This window comes from Mandrillus leucophaeus, unplaced genomic scaffold (genome assembly GCF_000951045.1).
Source record: "Mandrillus leucophaeus isolate KB7577 unplaced genomic scaffold, Mleu.le_1.0 Scaffold149, whole genome shotgun sequence".
In the NCBI taxonomy this organism is placed as follows: Eukaryota; Metazoa; Chordata; class Mammalia; order Primates; family Cercopithecidae; genus Mandrillus; species Mandrillus leucophaeus.
Window position 1 is genome coordinate 3402627 of NW_012101465.1, and position 17597 is coordinate 3420223.

Here is a 17597-nt window from a genome sequence, read left to right on the forward strand (position 1 = left end):
GAAAAAATATACTCACAAAATTGGGAAAAAATCCTCTAATGTACTAAATTCCCAGCAGTAATTATTTGACCATGATCCACAATAAAAAATAATGTTTTAATCTGTAACACATACATACACAAATATGTAGGGATATATATCTATATATGTCTGAAACAAAAGTTCCACAAAATAATATTCTTACTCCTGTGATACACTTGGATACCTTCTATTCCATTGAACTCTACCCTATTTTGTTCTATTTTATGTACTATTTCATTTTTTTAAAAGTAATAACGTGCTAAATTGATTTCATTACTCACTAATATAGCCCAACCACAGTTTGAAAAACACTACTGAAGCAAAATGACTAAAGTACTCTGACTTTATTCACCAATGTAAACATATCCACAAAAGACCAATCCTGAGCAACTTAGCAGGGGAAAAAAAAATCTCTTGGCTTGCTCCCTAGTATCCTGGATGAAGCCAAGGTTTGCTGAGCCAATTTTTGTAGTTTGTGGTTGACAATGACTGAAAACTGAAAGGCAGAGATCAAATCCTCACTTTCCCTCTCAACACATCTCTTCCGCTGGGTAATTTATACAGTGCAAGTATCAAGCTATTCAATTTTGCTGTCATTTACTGTTCTTTTTCCAACAGCAATGGAAACACAGCATCAGTTTACTGTCTTCTCTCTTAGGTAGAATTAGATTATTGTCCCTCCTACCCCTTTAAACAAGGATGGCATTCACCACTTCAGAGTCACTCTTAGAGGATCGCCAAACAAAGCATGGCAGGGAAACTACTATCCATGAAGGAGCAATAGCAAAATCTGGGAATTGAGGTTGTCAGTCCAGGTTATATACAAGAACACGCTTTATAATGGTTCTTTTGATTGAGTGGACACAATTAGAACTGAATCAACATAATTAATAGTAAAAACAAATAGACACTTTAGGCACGCAGAGTGCAGCGAACTACTCTGTGCCTCAAGTTCTGTAATAGGACAATAACAATGCTTAATTTATAGAGACCAGGGTTAAATTAGTAAGTTCAATATTAAAAATGTATAAAGTGCTTGGAAGAGTGCCTGGCCCAAGAAAGCATGCTATAAGTGTTGTTTTTATTATTATGCTGGCCCTGGGAATTGGCAGATATTGGTCTAGTTCTATGCTGAATCCAGTGCAAAAATCCAGGAAAAGAAGGGATGGTTCTAAGTGCCTCTAGAGTTATGCTCCTCATTTAAAGTGTCAAACTGGGACACTTTTGAGGGCTGTTGGATTGGTTCACTGTATTGATTGTGGGGGTGCTTTAACAGCATATACATATGTCATAATTTATCAAATTGTATATTTTAAATACAATTTATTTTATGTCAGTGAGACTTTAATAAAGCTAATAAAGTTAGCTTTATTTAATTAAAATTAAATAAAGTTAATAAAGCAGACCAAAACTGAAAGAATATTGAAAGGAGTATACTTCCAGTAGAAGGAGAAAGATCCCAGATGGGAGCTTGGACACACAGGAAGGAAGGATGAACACCAGAAATGGTAAATATGCGGTAAGTATAAATGCGGTAAATATAAATGAATATATAAATGAATATTAACTATTTAAAACAATATAAAAATTGTTATATCTTGTGGAATTTAAAACATATGTAGAATTGAAATGTGAGACAATAATACAAAAGGGAGGAGTGGTAAATAAAATTAAGTCCCTTGCATTTTCTGGAAAGTAATCAAAGTCACAATTTATATTATACATTAATAAATTAATGATTCATTTTGTAATTCCTAGGGTAACCACTAAAAGAAGAGTAAAAGAATAAATCACTAACAAGCCAGTAGAGGTGAAATAGTTCATTAATTCAAAATATGGTAACAAAGGAGAGGAAAAGGAACACTAAATAGCTGGGGCAAATAAAATGTCAAAGAGTAATATGATGGATTATAACCTGAATATATCAGTAATTGCAAAAAATGCAGATAAACAGTTCACATAATATACATACACTAAATTATTTTTTAAATCCCAGTTAAACGCTGCTTAACTGAGAAACACTTTTTATATTAGGACACACAATTTGAAAGAAAAAAAGGATTGAAAAATTACATGTAAATTATATTAATGTCAGATACTGTAAACTTAATGATAAGGGATATTACTAGAGATAAAAAAGACATTTTACAATAGTAAAAAAATCCAATAGAAAGATATGAGTGATAAATCTGAATGCACCTAGTTACTAAGCCTCAAAATATATAAAGCCAACATTGCTAGAACTAGAAAAACAAATAAGAAAATCCACAATTAATGTGTGAGGGTTTAATACACCTCTCTCAGTAACTGGTAGAACAGGCTGTTAAAAATGAGTAAGAACATAGATAAGGATAAGGTGATGAATACATTTGACCTAATAGATCTATTTATAACATTACAGCCAACAATTACAGAATACACATTGAACATTTACCAACATCTATGATGTGTTGATAATAAACGAGTCTGAATAAATTTCAAAGATCAAAAATCAAACAGAAGGTATTTTCTGACCACATCATAATTAAATAGAAATCAATAATAAAATAATAACTAAAAATTACACAAATATTTGGAAATTAAGCAATACCCTTCTAATTAACCCATGGGTCAAAGATTAAGCAGAGTGGAAATTCGACAATATTATTAACTGAAATAGAAGAAAACATGCCATCTCAAGTGTGTGAGATGCAGCTAAAGGTGTGACTGGAGGGAAATTTCTATACTTAAATGCATGTATCAAAAAAAAAAAAAAAGACAGCCAATGATCTAAGAAGACAATCAATGATTTAAGTATCCATCTCAAGAAACCCTAAAAATAATACCGTATTAGGGTCAACCAAAGTGGAAAGGAGAAAATAACAATTAGTAATACATAGAACAGAGGTGTAACAGAGAAAATCAATCAAGTCAAAAACTGATTCTTTGAAAATACTAATAAAATCATAAACCTATAGCCAGATTTATTAAGATAAAAGAAGAGAAAGGAAAAATTACATGTATTGAATAAAAAAGAAATCACTACAAATCCTACAGACAATAAAAAGATAAGGGGATATATGAACACTTTATGGCAATATTTGAAAATGTCAATGAAATGGACAAATTACTTTAAAAAACCTTACTCAAACAGGAAAAAATAATAAAAATGGGAATGGTACCATACTCATTAAAGAAATTGAATTTGTATATACAAATCTACTCACACAGTACTCTCTAGGCCTAAACTGCTGGCGAGTGAGTTCTACCAAATACTTAAAGGAAAAACCACACCAATTTTACATAGCTCATCCAGGTTATGGAAGAAGTGGGATCGTGTCTCAACTCATTTGATGAGATTCATTTTATGAGGCCAGCATAGTCTTGATCCCATAACAGTATAAGGGTATTATAAGAAAAGAAAATTATAACTAGCATTTTTTATGAATTTAGAAGAATAATTAAACAAAGTATTAGCAGACCAAATCCTGAGATAATTTTAAAAGGATAACACATTAATGCAAGAGGGTTTACTTTTAAAAATAGAAGGTTGGTTTAATATTAGCAATCAATGTGAAGCACTCTATTAATAGAAAAACGAAAAGCATCTGGTCCTTTAAATGGGTACATTGATCTATTCATGATAAAACACTCAGCAAACTAGGTGTTTGGTAAATTTTGAAAACTTTACATTTTCCTAATGCCTCAACAGCCCTACAATAGACTGAACACACCCTGCCCTGGTGTCCAGGTTGTACTAGTGTAATAGGGCTGGTCCCTGCCACAAGTCCCCCTTCTTTCCTTCCCCTGAATGTCACCTAGTGACATTCAAACACACCAATGAAATCCCTCATGCCTTTTTCTTGTATACACCTTCCTGACCCCCTAAAGAGGCACCAGTCTGTAGGTCCTCATTCTCTTGGCTCCCCACTTACTTAGTGAGCCCGCTCACCTGGCCCTTCTCCCATGGGGCCTTCTGCACGATGCGCTGTGCTTTCCTTTCTAGGACCTGCAAGTATATTAGATCATTTAATTGCACATGCCTCTCGTATGCATATGCCTGTGCCTCTCATATGCCTTTCCATGGCCTTACTGAAATGATCCTTAAAGACCTCACAAGGAGGATTTACTCTCCAATTTACAACACACTAGGATTGGAAGAAAACGCTCTCAATTTGATAAAACCCTATAGCAAACATGCTAATGATGAATATTGAAAGTTTCCCCTGAGACTAAGAATAATTCAAGGATATTTTCTATAACCACCTCTGTAAAACATTATACGAGAAATCGCAGGTCTTGCAATTAGGAAAAAAAAGACTGAAAAAAGAAGAGATAAAACTGTGGTTATTCTTTGAAATCATAATTGTGTATGAGGAAAACCAAAACATCCTCCAGATAAATTATTAAAACTAATAAGTTAATAAAGCCACACCACTGGATATAAGATCAACATATAAAACTCAATTGGAATTCTATATACCAACAACAAACATTTAGAAAATAAAATTCAGTCACTTACACTATTTATATTGGCATAAACATATCAAATACTTTAAAATGCATTTTTAAAAGATATCCAAGACTTCTAAATGGGAAACTACAAAACTTTACTGAGAAAAAGCAAAAGAGATCAATATATGATCATAGATTGGGGGCCTCAATATTGTAAAGATGTCAATTCTCCCTAAATTAGTATATAGATTCAATATACAGTAATCCCTATCAAAATCTCACAAGTCTTAGGTTTTTGTTTTTGTTTTTTTTTTCTGGTGGAAATTAGTAAACTAATTCTAAGATGTATGTGAAATAGCAATGAGCCAAGAATAATCAAGGCAAAATTAAAAGAGAAGAATATTAGAGGACTTAATACTACTAGCTACAGTATTACAAATCTACATTAATTGAAACAGTGTGCTATTGATGCAGGATAGACAAATAGATCAGAAGAGCTCCAAAGAGAGTACAGAAACAGAAACACATATACCATCATTAATCATTAAAAGTGACATTGCATTGTAGTGAGAAAGGGCATTGTCCTGAATAAATGGTGGTAGGTTAACTGGATACCCATACTGTAAAAAATATTTTTGTACCTTACTTCACATGATACAGGAAAATCAATCCCAGGTGGGTTGCTGGTAAAATGTAAAAGGTGAAACACGAAATCCTCAGAAAGATAACATATGGGAACATATTCATGATTTGGGGGTAAACAAAGTTTTCTTAAACAGGACACAAATAGCATTAACAATAGAGGAAAAAAGAAATAAATAAACAATAAATGTTAAAAGGAGACAATAAAGGAAAAGGTAAGAAATTAGATTATATTAAAATTAGGAACTTCTGTTCACCAAAAGACACCATTATGAGAGTGAAAAGTGGGAAACAATAATTGTATTACATACGACTGACAAAGAAATCATATTCAGGACATATATTGAACTCCTATAAATCATTAAGAAAAAGGTAAGCCAATATAAAATGGCCAAAAGACTTGGATATTCTCACACAAGAAGATACTCAAATGCAAATAAACATATAAAAAGTGCTCAACCTCATTATCAGGAGAGTGTGAATTTAAAACACAATGAGATATCTATACACACCCACCAGAATGGCTAAAATTAAAAATACTGCCAATACCTAGTATTAGAGAAGATGTGAAGAAACTGGAATTCTCATACACTGCTGGTGAAGTATAATCATTTTGACAGTTCTACAATATCTCCTAAAGCTGAATACACATGTATTATTAATCAGCAACTTCACTCCCAAACCTAACAGAAATGTTTACACATGGTCACCAAAAGACCTGTACAAAAATGTCCATAGCTGTTCTTTGCATAATAATCAAAAGCTGAAAACAATTCAAATGTTCATCAATAGTAGAACAGATTAAAACTTGTGATACAGTCCAATTCAAGTCAGAAATGATAGATAGTCTTCCAAACACAATATTGAGCAAAATATGCCAGACACAAGAAAGTATGTTCTATATTAGGCCATTATATACAGTTCTAAACAAAGCAAAATTGACCTCTGGTTTTAGAACTCCAGGGAGTTCAGTCTCTCCTTTGGGGAGAGGCTGAAAGTGGGTGTGAAGAGAATTTTTGCTTCTTGTCAATATTGTATTTCATGATCTAAATAGTGATTGTGTAGGTGGATTTGTTTTGTGAAAATTTATTAAGTTGTATGCTGATGATTTGTGTACATCTCTGTGTGTACGTTTCATTTTAATAAAAATGTTTATTTAAGGTAATTTCTTTAAGAAATATCAATACTTTTTTTTGTACTTAGCATTCATAAGAATACAAACATGTGGCAGGGAACAGTGAGTGACGGGACCTACAGCATACATCAGGGTAAATTTCAGACATCTTATCTATTGTAACATGGTGCTGTCACCCTGTGTGTAGTATCTATATGAAATGGTATAAAAGACGAGGCTAAAAGAAACAGCATTAAGTTTTCAGGATTTTCTGTAAATATGCTGCCTAGTATGTTATTCATTTTTTTTTCTTGGTGAAGAATAGCAGAATTTTTTTCCTGTGTATAGTTGTAGATCAGCACCCCAAATCATGTAACGAATCAGTTTCTTTTCTTCCCATTGGCTTCTAAAAAATTCAGCCCTAAATTTGTGTATACCCTTAGATCAGTAGTTTTCAAACTTTCTTTACCATGGCCACAGACAGAAATTTTATATCATGACCTAATGCACAAACACGCACATCAATCTGAAACTTACATAAAGATATAATACCCTTACTTTGTGCAATTGCCTCTGATATTCTGTTCTCACCTTCATATCTTAATCCGTTAAAAATGATGGGTGCTCACTAAGATGGTTTCAAAGGCCACTAATGTGTTGCAACGAAGTTTGAAAAACATTGTCTTCTAGACAACGGTACATATTAGGCATTCAATAAAACATTATTGAATGAACAGTGGTATGCATTTTGTTAATTTGGCCTAAACTCCAGTTTGCTGTTAGCCTTGTTTTCCTTTGCCTTCTCACCTTTTGTTCTTATTTATGTGAACTTCTTATAGTGTATGTATCCTTAGAAATTGTCATACTCTTTTCCAGAACAAGTCCTTAAAAAACACTCTCAAAGTCACACAGTAAATCAGTCAGAGCAGAGACAGGAGAGAAAAGGTCATCCTAAGGCACCCAAGGTGCTGGGAACAAGAAGCTTAACACCTGTAGGACAGACACTTCTTGTCCCACCTCTGTAACAATGTCTGCAGCACTAGGACACATGAGAGCAGATGGTGACTGGGACTAAGTGCCTGGAACTCACCTCTAACCTTACAGGGAACCCTATATACTCCTGCTTTCCATGAAGTTCTCTTGCATTTCCGACAGATGGGAGAGAGTGAGCCAGCTCATTCTGAGAAACACAAAGACACTTTTTGAAAGAGGAACAAAGGGTTCTGCAACTGACAATGAAGAATGGTGTGAGCATCTATGTGCATCACTGTGATAAAGAGGCTCATGGTCTTGAGTTTCCTTTATCTCTCTTTTCAGGGTGTAAAATCTTTCTCAGGCCATTGACATTTTGTGTCAACAGAAGAGCTAGCAAACATGTTGGAAGGAACTAGTTCAGGCATGTGAGAATAAACCTTATCTTTCTAACACAGGAACAAATTTAACCTTAATAAAACTTTTATTTGAAAACATTTCTGTTGGTACTATTAAACAAAACTTTCATACAAAAAGTTCTTGGATCACTTTTGGGCAAGTTGCCATTCTGGCTTATCTTCAACACCCAAAGAAAGGAAAACATGTTTTAGGCCAAGCCCCATGGTCCAGTTCAGTAACGCTGTCCCTGTGAGGATAGGGCTGTGGGCTAGAGAAGAGAGGTGAATGCGACTGGTCATTGCTTTAGCTAGAAAGGGTCAAAAATGACAAGGAATGTAACAGGGCTTAATGGACCAGAAGTCAAAAATGCAGTCTAATATTTGCCTTCACACATGTCTACAGGAACATTTGTTTTAGCAGTATGAAATCAGAAGCAGCCTGCAAATTTTAAACCAGGGTGGTTGGTTTTAAAAGGTCTTTGTGCAGCCATTCAAACTCAAACTTGCAAACTCACAAGAATTCATCACAACAAAATATTAAATGTAAACACCAGGATGAAAAACTATATACACAAAATATGAATTTCAACCATATTTTAAGCATACACATATACTACATATGCATAGAAAAAGACTTGGAAGAAACACTCCAAAATATTAAGAGGAGCTATAAACACTGGTTAGTGAAATTAAGAATGAATATTCAATTTCTTCTTTATGCTTTTCTTTATTTTTCAAATTCCCACTATAGGCAGAGATTGCTTTGATAGCTCAATAAACAAAGCTATTTTAAAAATGTAATAATGTATTTCTTTATAAACTCTAGTTTTTTTCATTCATTGACAAATATCTGGATAACATTTTGTCCATTTTCTCTTTAACGACATCTTCAGGGGTTAAATTGCAACTCAACAAGGAGAGCAGGCTGACTGAAATGCAAGAGTGAATCACATGCAAAGTAAAAGTGAAACATGGATTCTTACCCCCGAGTATATTTGCATGAAGAAAAACCAACTTAAAAAAAAAAAACCTCTTGTCAGAAACACTCTTTGTCTTGTATATTTTTTTCATGTGGGATGTGTAGAATAATTTAAAACTGTAGTCCATAAGTAACACTAAAGGTTTAGATAGCCTAGCCTACACACAGTCAGTGTAAATGTCACACAGCCATGAATTCCTTGGTGCAGAGTTCCACAGTTCCACAGCAACTCATGTCACCCAGCTGGCTATAAGCAAAACTGAGCAACAGACAAATCTCTGCAGACATTTGACAAGGAAATGAAGGCTGCACAAAGAAATGAGGCTGTCTATTCAAGCTAGGACCACAGAAAATTCACTGTGAATTAGCAAGCACACCAGCATACATGTCAAATAAAGTGTCTTCATTTTTCACGCGGTTTCTAGTTACTTTGTCACTTTCCTGAACTGTACAGGTCAGTGTGGATACCACCAAAGGCTCAGTGTTGTACTGCCAGGTGCAGGAAGGAAAAAGGCAGGTTAATCTGTTTTATCACTTACTTCTCTGACTTTATATATTAGGCGATTCCATATGATAAAAGCAAAACAAAGCAAACAAATAAAACTCCTATAAAACTTTGTATTAATAAGCCCCTTAATTTTAAAAAATAGGTTAGTTTTTTATCTCTTAATCTAAATAATGCAACATTTAATAAAGCAGGTATGCATAGCAAATTTTAAATATTAAGATGTGGGCAAGTCATCTCAATCCCTTGCTAAGCATTGCTAAAATTAAAAAAAAAATTCTTAGTAAGGAGGATGGACCTTACTAAGTACATCATTCACAATATGGTAGTCTTGTGCCCTGATTTCAATTAAATGTTTCTATAAAGAATTTTAAAGGTTGCATAGTGTTCCATGGGATATATGTACCACATTTTCATTATCCAGTCTATCACTGATAGGCATTTAGGTTGGTTCCATGTCTTTGCTATTGTGAACAGTGAGGCCATTATCCTTAGCAAACTAACACAGGAACAGAAAGCCAAACACTGCATGTTCTCACTAATAAGTAGGAGCTAAATGATGAAAATACATGGACACATACAGAGGAGCAACACACACTAGGGCCTTTTGGGTGGAGGATAGGAGGAGGGAGAGGCTCAGTAAAAATAACTAATGAGTACTAGGCTTAATACCTGGGCGATGAAATAATCTATACAACAAATCCCCATGACACAAGTTTACCTATGTAACAAAACTGAACTTATACCCTTGAACTTAAGATAAAAGTTAAAAAAAGTTAAAGGAACTTCAAATGCTATCGCAAATAGGACAGAAATATGTTTACTTTGGAAAAACACACAAGACATAATGAGTGACTAAGAGCTAACCATTGGGTTTTCTTGTCTATGTTGGGAAAGCAAACTTTTTCGACATCTTAGAATGTCTGCCAATCTTAGGCCAAGACATTGGCTACTGAATTTGGAACTGACACTTGGGCTACTGAGAGTACACACTGAAGGAAAGAGAAGGAAATCCGAATGGAAGGGGAGAAGGGGATGAGTTTCAGCTCCGTCTGGATTTCCACTCTCAAAGAAAGGATTACCATGTCAACTCATGAGTAAAAGTGAAGAAGAGCAAATTTCTAAGTTAATTAAAAGAACTTGGTTTGGAAACAAGATTTTGAATCCCTCATGGCTGTGAAGACTTTCCTTTGCATCCACCCTCCAGTGAGGAGCTCACAGAAGACTCATGATAAAAATGTGGATTTCTTCATAAGCCCACATTGATATAGATAAATACATGAGTAAACACACAAATAAATAGAGGAGAAGGGAAAACTCTTCCTCAAGGTAGAATGGATGTTAAAACTAGAGGGTGAAAATTTAAGGAGGAAAAGACATTTGTATGGTCTCAAGGTATTTAATCTCACATAACATACATTAATTACAAAGAAGACAATAGGAATTTTCCAATGAGAAAACCTGACAGACAGCACCTTAACCAAGTGATTAAAACTAACGTCCTCAACAATGGAGTAAAGTGGCATCATGTGACTCCTGATATGACGCACTGAGAAGGGCACAAGATCGTTAATGTGGTATTCCTTCCAAAGGCACATCACCTGAACATAACATTGAGGAAATATCAGAAATACACACTGGAGACGTTCTACAAAATAATTGGCTTGTATCCTCCAAACATACCAAGGTCAAGAAACACAAAGAAAGGCTGAGGAACTGTTTCTGAATAAAGGAGCCTAATGAGACATGACAACCAAATGCAGCATGATATCCTGGAATGGATCCTAATTGGGAAAAAGAATTGTTACCAAAGACATGATTGGTCAGTGGACAAAATTTGAACAGACGATGTCAATTAGATAATAGTATGTATCAATGTTGAATTTCCTGGGTTTGATAACTGGGCTGTGGTTATGTAAGAGGCTGTCCTTGTTCTTAGGAAATACACAATGAAACACTTAGGAATGAGGACATAAAAGACAGTAAGGCGGGTGACAGAGACTTAGTAGCATAAAAAAAGCATTTTCGCTACACTGGAATTCCTTCCTGGCTCTACCAGAGAGAGGCCAGTGAGGTCAGGCCAAATGGGCAGTGAGGTTCAGTGCATTCACCTGAAGGGAGAAAGGGTGTACACAAGGTATACTTATATTAGTAAAAACACACGGTAGAGTCATCTGTGGGTCTGGAGGAGTTTCTATAATCTTAGTACTTGTATATCTGAGTCTGGCTTATCATGGAAACTCCTAAACATTAGCTATCTGAAAAATACATTCATTCTATTCCAATGGTTCCCCAAGTCTTAACTCATTTTCAACTCTAAAGTCCAGAGTCTCATCTAAATATCATCTAAATCAGATATGAGTGAGACTTGAGGTATGATTCATCCTGAGGCAGAATTCTTCTCCAGCTGTGAACCTGTGAAACCAGACAAATTATGTGCTTCTAAAATTCAATGGTGAGAAAGACACAGCATAGACATTCCCATTCCAAACAGGAGAAACAGGAAAAAAGGAGAGGATGAAGGATCTCGAGCAAGTCGAAATCTAGCAAGACACATTTAATCATACTTTAGGATTGAGAATAATCCTCTTTGGTTTGATGCTCTGCCCTTCAGGTCCACTAGAGTGGTGGAGGTACAGATCCCAAAGCTCCAGGTGGTCCTGAACAGCCTCAAAAGCTTCCACAGGACAGTCCTAGACCCAAGACTTTGGTGAAAGGCTGTCTGGCCTGTTGAAACTGAGATGGTGGCCCTGATGATCTCTGAACTGTCTTTGCAGGCTCTTCTCCCCTTTTCTTAAGATTAGTACATGCTTACAGCCAAATAGTTCTACGGTCCAGGCCAGTCAAGTCTAAGAAATCCAACAGGCTTCTTTCATTCTGTCCTGCTTTGTCTGTCTCCCTTAGTTCCAACTGGCAATGTCTTTGCTGATATGATCCCATTCTATCCTGGCTTTGCTAAGACCCCACTAGAACTGCCCTTAAAGTCTCTAATTCTAGCACACACCTCAAAACTCTTCCAGCCTCCACCCCTTGCTCAGTTCCAAAGCCACTTCCATGTTTTCAGGTATTTGTTACAGCAGCACCTCAATTCTTGGTACTAAAAAAGTCACTAGTAGTGCCAAGTCAGACATGATGGTGAAAACCATTTTCTCTACACTGGGATTCCTCCCTGGCCATACAAGAGAGAGGCCAGTTGAACACACAAAAAAGAAGGAACAAACACAAAGGAACCGAGGCTTTCCTTCTCCCACCCTCCTGTCAGACCCCCTTACACCAAAGATGGTCTCTGATTGCCAGTCATGAAAACTTTCTTCAGGGGAGATGGGTTATAGGAAGGTAAAGACATAGAATAAATTGCTCTTTGGCAATATATAGAGACGTATACTTAAAAATTTTTAGCACCTAGCCATGATTCTTGGTGACCTATTGCCAATAATTTAGCTAAAGATGTAAAGGTTCTTATTTATAGTGAGGCACCTGACCTGAAGATTGAAATAAAATGAGGTAGTATCCTTGACTCAATTTTGTTGGTTTTATGCGTTTTTTTTTGTCCCCCAAAATGAACACCAATATTTTAGGCTGAAAATCTCAGAGCTTCAAGGGATGTCTAGAGATAATCTCATTCAAATTCCTCTTTTCACAATTGGGAAAAGCAAGGAGTTGAGCAGAAATGTAAAGTGACTTTCTCAGTCTTAATCTTGTGCCAGGACTGGAATCTTTGTCTCTTCAAAAAAAAATACCAAACAAACTATTATTATTTGACTAGAAATAAAACATTATGTGGTTAAAAAAATTCAAAACGTTCAAAAGAGCGTATCATGAAAAATGAGTCTCCCTAGAGTTTGTGACCCTCATTAAAACCTTATATATCTTCCCAGAAATGTTCCTGGCATACACATACATGTATACCTGTGTATCCTTTTTTTCATAGAAGATTGTTCACATTATAACTCTATCTTTCTCATTTTGTTTGGCCCGTAATTTGAACTCTTTTCATATCAATATATTCGAATTTACTGTCCACTTCTGAGGGGGTTACACAGTATTCCATTGTTCTTATTCCATTTATAATTTATTAAAGCATTTCCCTAGTGACAGACTTTTAGATTGTATGATGTTCTTTGGGATTATAAACTACGCGGTACTGGTGGAAGGTATGTATTTTAACAATGTGCGTCTTTTCATACACTTCCGTCATTTTGTTTTTCTGAAAACTTTGTCTTTAGCAACCACTCCCCTGTCATTCTGTATTCCCTTGCCTTGCATTAGTTTCCCTTGCATGTTTATCACTGCCTGAAATAGTATGTACTTGATTGTTTATTTTTTATTATTTATGTCTGTTGACTAGAATGGAAGCTCCATGGAATTAGGAAATTCATTTTATTCACTGCTATATCCCTAGCCCAGAGAACAGTGACTGGTTCCTGGTAGATGTTTAATAAATATTTGATGAATAAATTAATAAATGCTTTGCACACTTTACTATTAGATATTGTTTTTCTTACTAATTCATAAGAGTGCTGTATATAGTAATTAAATGAGCCTTTGTCATTTGTGTTACCAATATACTTTCCAGCATATTTATTTGACTTGGTTGATGGCATCATTTTTTTGCCATAAAGAAATGTTATATAGCCAAACATAACCTATCTTTCGTTTATTTTATAGCTTTTGGGTTTTGTGTCTTGCTTAGAAAGGCCTTATGCACTCCAGAGTTATTTTTAAAAACTTGTCTGGTACTTTAATGGTTTGTTTTTATGTTGGAGTCTTTGATTCATTTGGAATTTATTTTGGCATAAGTAGTAGCTGTGTATTCAGCTTTGTTATTTTTCCCAAATAGCCCATTGACCCAACATTAATTAAAGAATAATGCATCCTTTTCTCATTATTCTGAATGTCATCTTTATCATATACCAAATTCTCATAAATATTTACATCTGAATTTTCCAGTCCCTATTATCTTTTGTTCATTTGTCTGCCTATTTGTGTGTTGGTATGAATTTGTGGTAGTTCCCCTTGATTTAATGTATTTTAACATTTGTGTAAGACTGGGCTCTCCTCTTTGTCTCCTTTCCACTGTAATTTTCCTGTCAATTCTCACATGGTTATTTTTCCATAAGAACATCAGAAACCACTGAACCAGTCAATCCACTGTCAAAATATTCCCTTAATACTTTACCGAGGTCAGATTATCATACACATTAATTTAGGAATAGATGACATCAATAAAAGAACTTAGCTCTCTTGAGTCCTGAATGTTCTTTATGCTCTCCCAACTTCCTTGATACACACAAGTAAAATTTAATTTTCCTCAATGGGAAGAATGAATGTGACTCTTATACCAAAACTAAAACGAAACCTTCTGTTCTAGGTATCTTTTGCTGTGAAGCAGCACCATGTCACCCCAAAATTTAGTGGCTTAAAACAGCAACCACTTTTATTACATCTGATAATTTTGTAGGCCCAGAATTCAAGCAGGGCTTCGCTAGGTGGTTCTTCTGCCTTCACATGGTATTGATTGAGGATACTCAGTGAAGTTCAGCTGGTGGCTGGGCTGGTCTGGAAGTACAAAGTGGCTTCATCCACTTGCATGACTCCTTGGCAAGGATGACAGGAAGGCTGAGCTGAGAGCTGAGCTGGGATTATCTCCCAGAGTTCCTAGATGTGGCCTCTCCAGCATGGCAGCTTCAGGGTAGTTGGAATTTTTAGATGGTGACTCAGGCTCCAAAAGCAGGTGTTCCAGAGACAGGGAGGAGGCTGCATGGCCTTTAATGGTCTAGCCACAGAAGTCGCTTAGTGTCTCTTCTGCTGTATTCTCTCGGTCAGTGAGGTCACAAGCCTGCCCAAATTCAAGGGAAGGGGATATAGACCTTTATCTCTTGATGGGAGAATGCCAAAGAATTTGTGACCATGTTTAAAAACCACCATTCCTTCGAATAGTAGAAAACTAGACAATTTTCTCATTAGTTTAATAACTCAAGACTTTTCTACAATCTTTTATTCTACTTTCCTCACTTCTGTCACTGGAAATATTGCCATGATTCAAAACTATAAGTATTTTATTTTTAAAAACACATTTTCAGTTGAGTTGTATTCTTTGCCTATGTGAATGGGAACAGCCATGGTCCTCAGCATGACTTTGGCTCTATCTGTCCATTGTTTCTGCTACCCACTTCTGGCCACTTTATAGCTTGCTGGTGCCTCTACCAGAGAGTGGCAGGAGCAGAGAAAGTATGCTTAAAATTTTTCCATTAAAAAAAACTTGTTATTTGGCAGCAGTTTTGCATAAAGGCAGAAAGCAAATTAAAACTAAAAGTACATATTTTGAGGATTAACTGTGAAACTCAACCACTCATTACAAAGAACACCAGAGCTGGCCATTCTTTCTACTAATCCAAGGCCTTATTTCAAAGACCCCTAAAGACATGCTCCGGTAATCCCCTTTATGCCTTCGTAGATTATGCCTTTCTTTTCTAAATTCCAGTGATAATAGTAACATTTATTGATTATCTGCTGTGCCAGGTGCTTTACACATGTTTATTATTGCATTTAACCCTAACAGCACTCCAAGGGTGGGAATTTTTACACTGGTTTTTAAGCCAAGAACACTACGGCCCATTGAAATTGGCTACTAAGCTTCACAGAGCTAAAATGTAGCAAAGTCTATTTGCTACACCCTTGTCTCCAGGTGTGTTCAGTAGACCAGCAGCATCAGCATCACCTGGAAGCTTGTTAGAAATGCAGAACCTCAGGTCCATTCCCAGACCTTCTGTAAAAAGCTGCATTTTAAGATGATCTCCAGGAGATGCATATTCACATTAAAGTTTTTGAAGCCCTGCTCTCTATCCAGCTTCTCAAACATTCCTGCACGCTGGAATCCCATGGATAACTGCTTTTTACCGATACATTACTGTTCATGAAGAACTTTTTAAAAATGCTAATGCCTGAGCACCTTTTCTTCCTCCCAATTCCAATTTAACTGATCTGGGTGCAACCTGGGCATCAAAAGTTTTCAAAGCTCCCCAGGTAGTTCTATTATGCAGCAAAATTTAAGAACCACTGTTTTATATAGTTCACTTGGTACTAAGCATATTCTATATCTGGTATAGTTGCTTATCATTTTCATACACATCATATGTCCCCAACATGAATATGTTTTATATATCAGCTCTCTTTACAGAGTGGCAGTTTCTTGCACAAAATATGCACTCACTAAACATTTGCTGCTATTGCTGTTGTTGAAAATGGTGCTTAATTGTCTGTGGTGGGGCTCGAACATCAGTATTTTTGAAACACCACCTCACGTGATTCTATTGTGCAGCCAAGGCTGAAAACCACTGGGTTGGCTCCTATAGCTCCAGCTGATGGTTGCTATGGAGAAATTTGGGCAGACGAATGCCAAGTGTCCTGATTTTTGAAGAAGATCCTTAAAACCCAGATTTTTATAATAACTGTTGACAACAAATTCAGGTTTTTGAAAAAACTGTGTGAACAAAATAAACCACATCTGCTGGTCATGTGTGCCTGCACATGCATGAGCATATGCTTGTAAAGGGATATGGGATACTCAATATATTTATGGTTATGCACTTGGAAATTCATAACTCTAAGTCTGATTATTATAAATGCCACCACTACTGCTGCTTTGGAAAAACACACCATCATCATTGCATAACCATCTAGCTTAAAAAAGAGTCACCATATTGTTTCTGTCGATATACATAATACACAGCCCAAAATAGAGATTGTGAAGTCTTGGAGAATAAATAATCTGTGCCTCATTTTGTTCTATGCAATGCCTAAATATGCCAACAGAACAAGAGGATGTGTCCCAAAAAGAGGGGGCAGGAGGCATTTTGAAATTCTGGGAAGATAGATAGTCTATAAGAGCAGGGTACTATTGTCATGAATTCTACCCACTGCCTGAGCACCATGCTGTGATTAAGGAAAGCCAAAGAAAGGAGATCCAAGAAGAAAAACTAGAACAAGAAATAAAGGTATGAAAGAAAAGTATGGCCAGAAGAAAATTTCCCATCTGGTTTCTTCACCACCAGTGGCTCCTTATGTATGGATTTGTTTGCCAGAGCTAATAAACAGTGAGGGTCTCTAATGATGTTAAGCTGGGTGGTAAAGTCACTGGGGGCTTATATCAAACAGCCAATGATGTGTTGAGTGAAATACACCACATGTTGAAATTGCTGGCATCAGCACCTTCTGCCGATTTAACTTATGGGCAGATGATAGCAGGCCCACCACCCAATACCACTTGCCCGTATCCTTGCTTTCATTTCATAAAGCAAGAATAAAAGAGAGTCAGTATCAACATCAAAATAAATACTAATAGTAACATTGATGATGTCACTTTTACCACCAATAATAATAGCAGTTATCAATTACTGAATGCTTACGATGGGCCAAGCACTGTGATAAACACCTTACATATTATATCTCATTTATTCTCAATACAATAGCCACACTGAGTCTTTTAAAACAGACGTCAGATCTTGCTTTCACCTCCTCAAAACCCCTCAG

General features: G+C 35.9%; 1 protein-coding gene across 4 annotated transcripts in view; it reads right to left on the bottom strand.

Annotated features, from left to right (window-relative positions):
* The window catches only part of THRB (thyroid hormone receptor, beta), a 366193-nt gene that overhangs the window by 215748 nt on the left and 132848 nt on the right, over positions 1-17597 (bottom strand). The window lies entirely within an intron of this gene.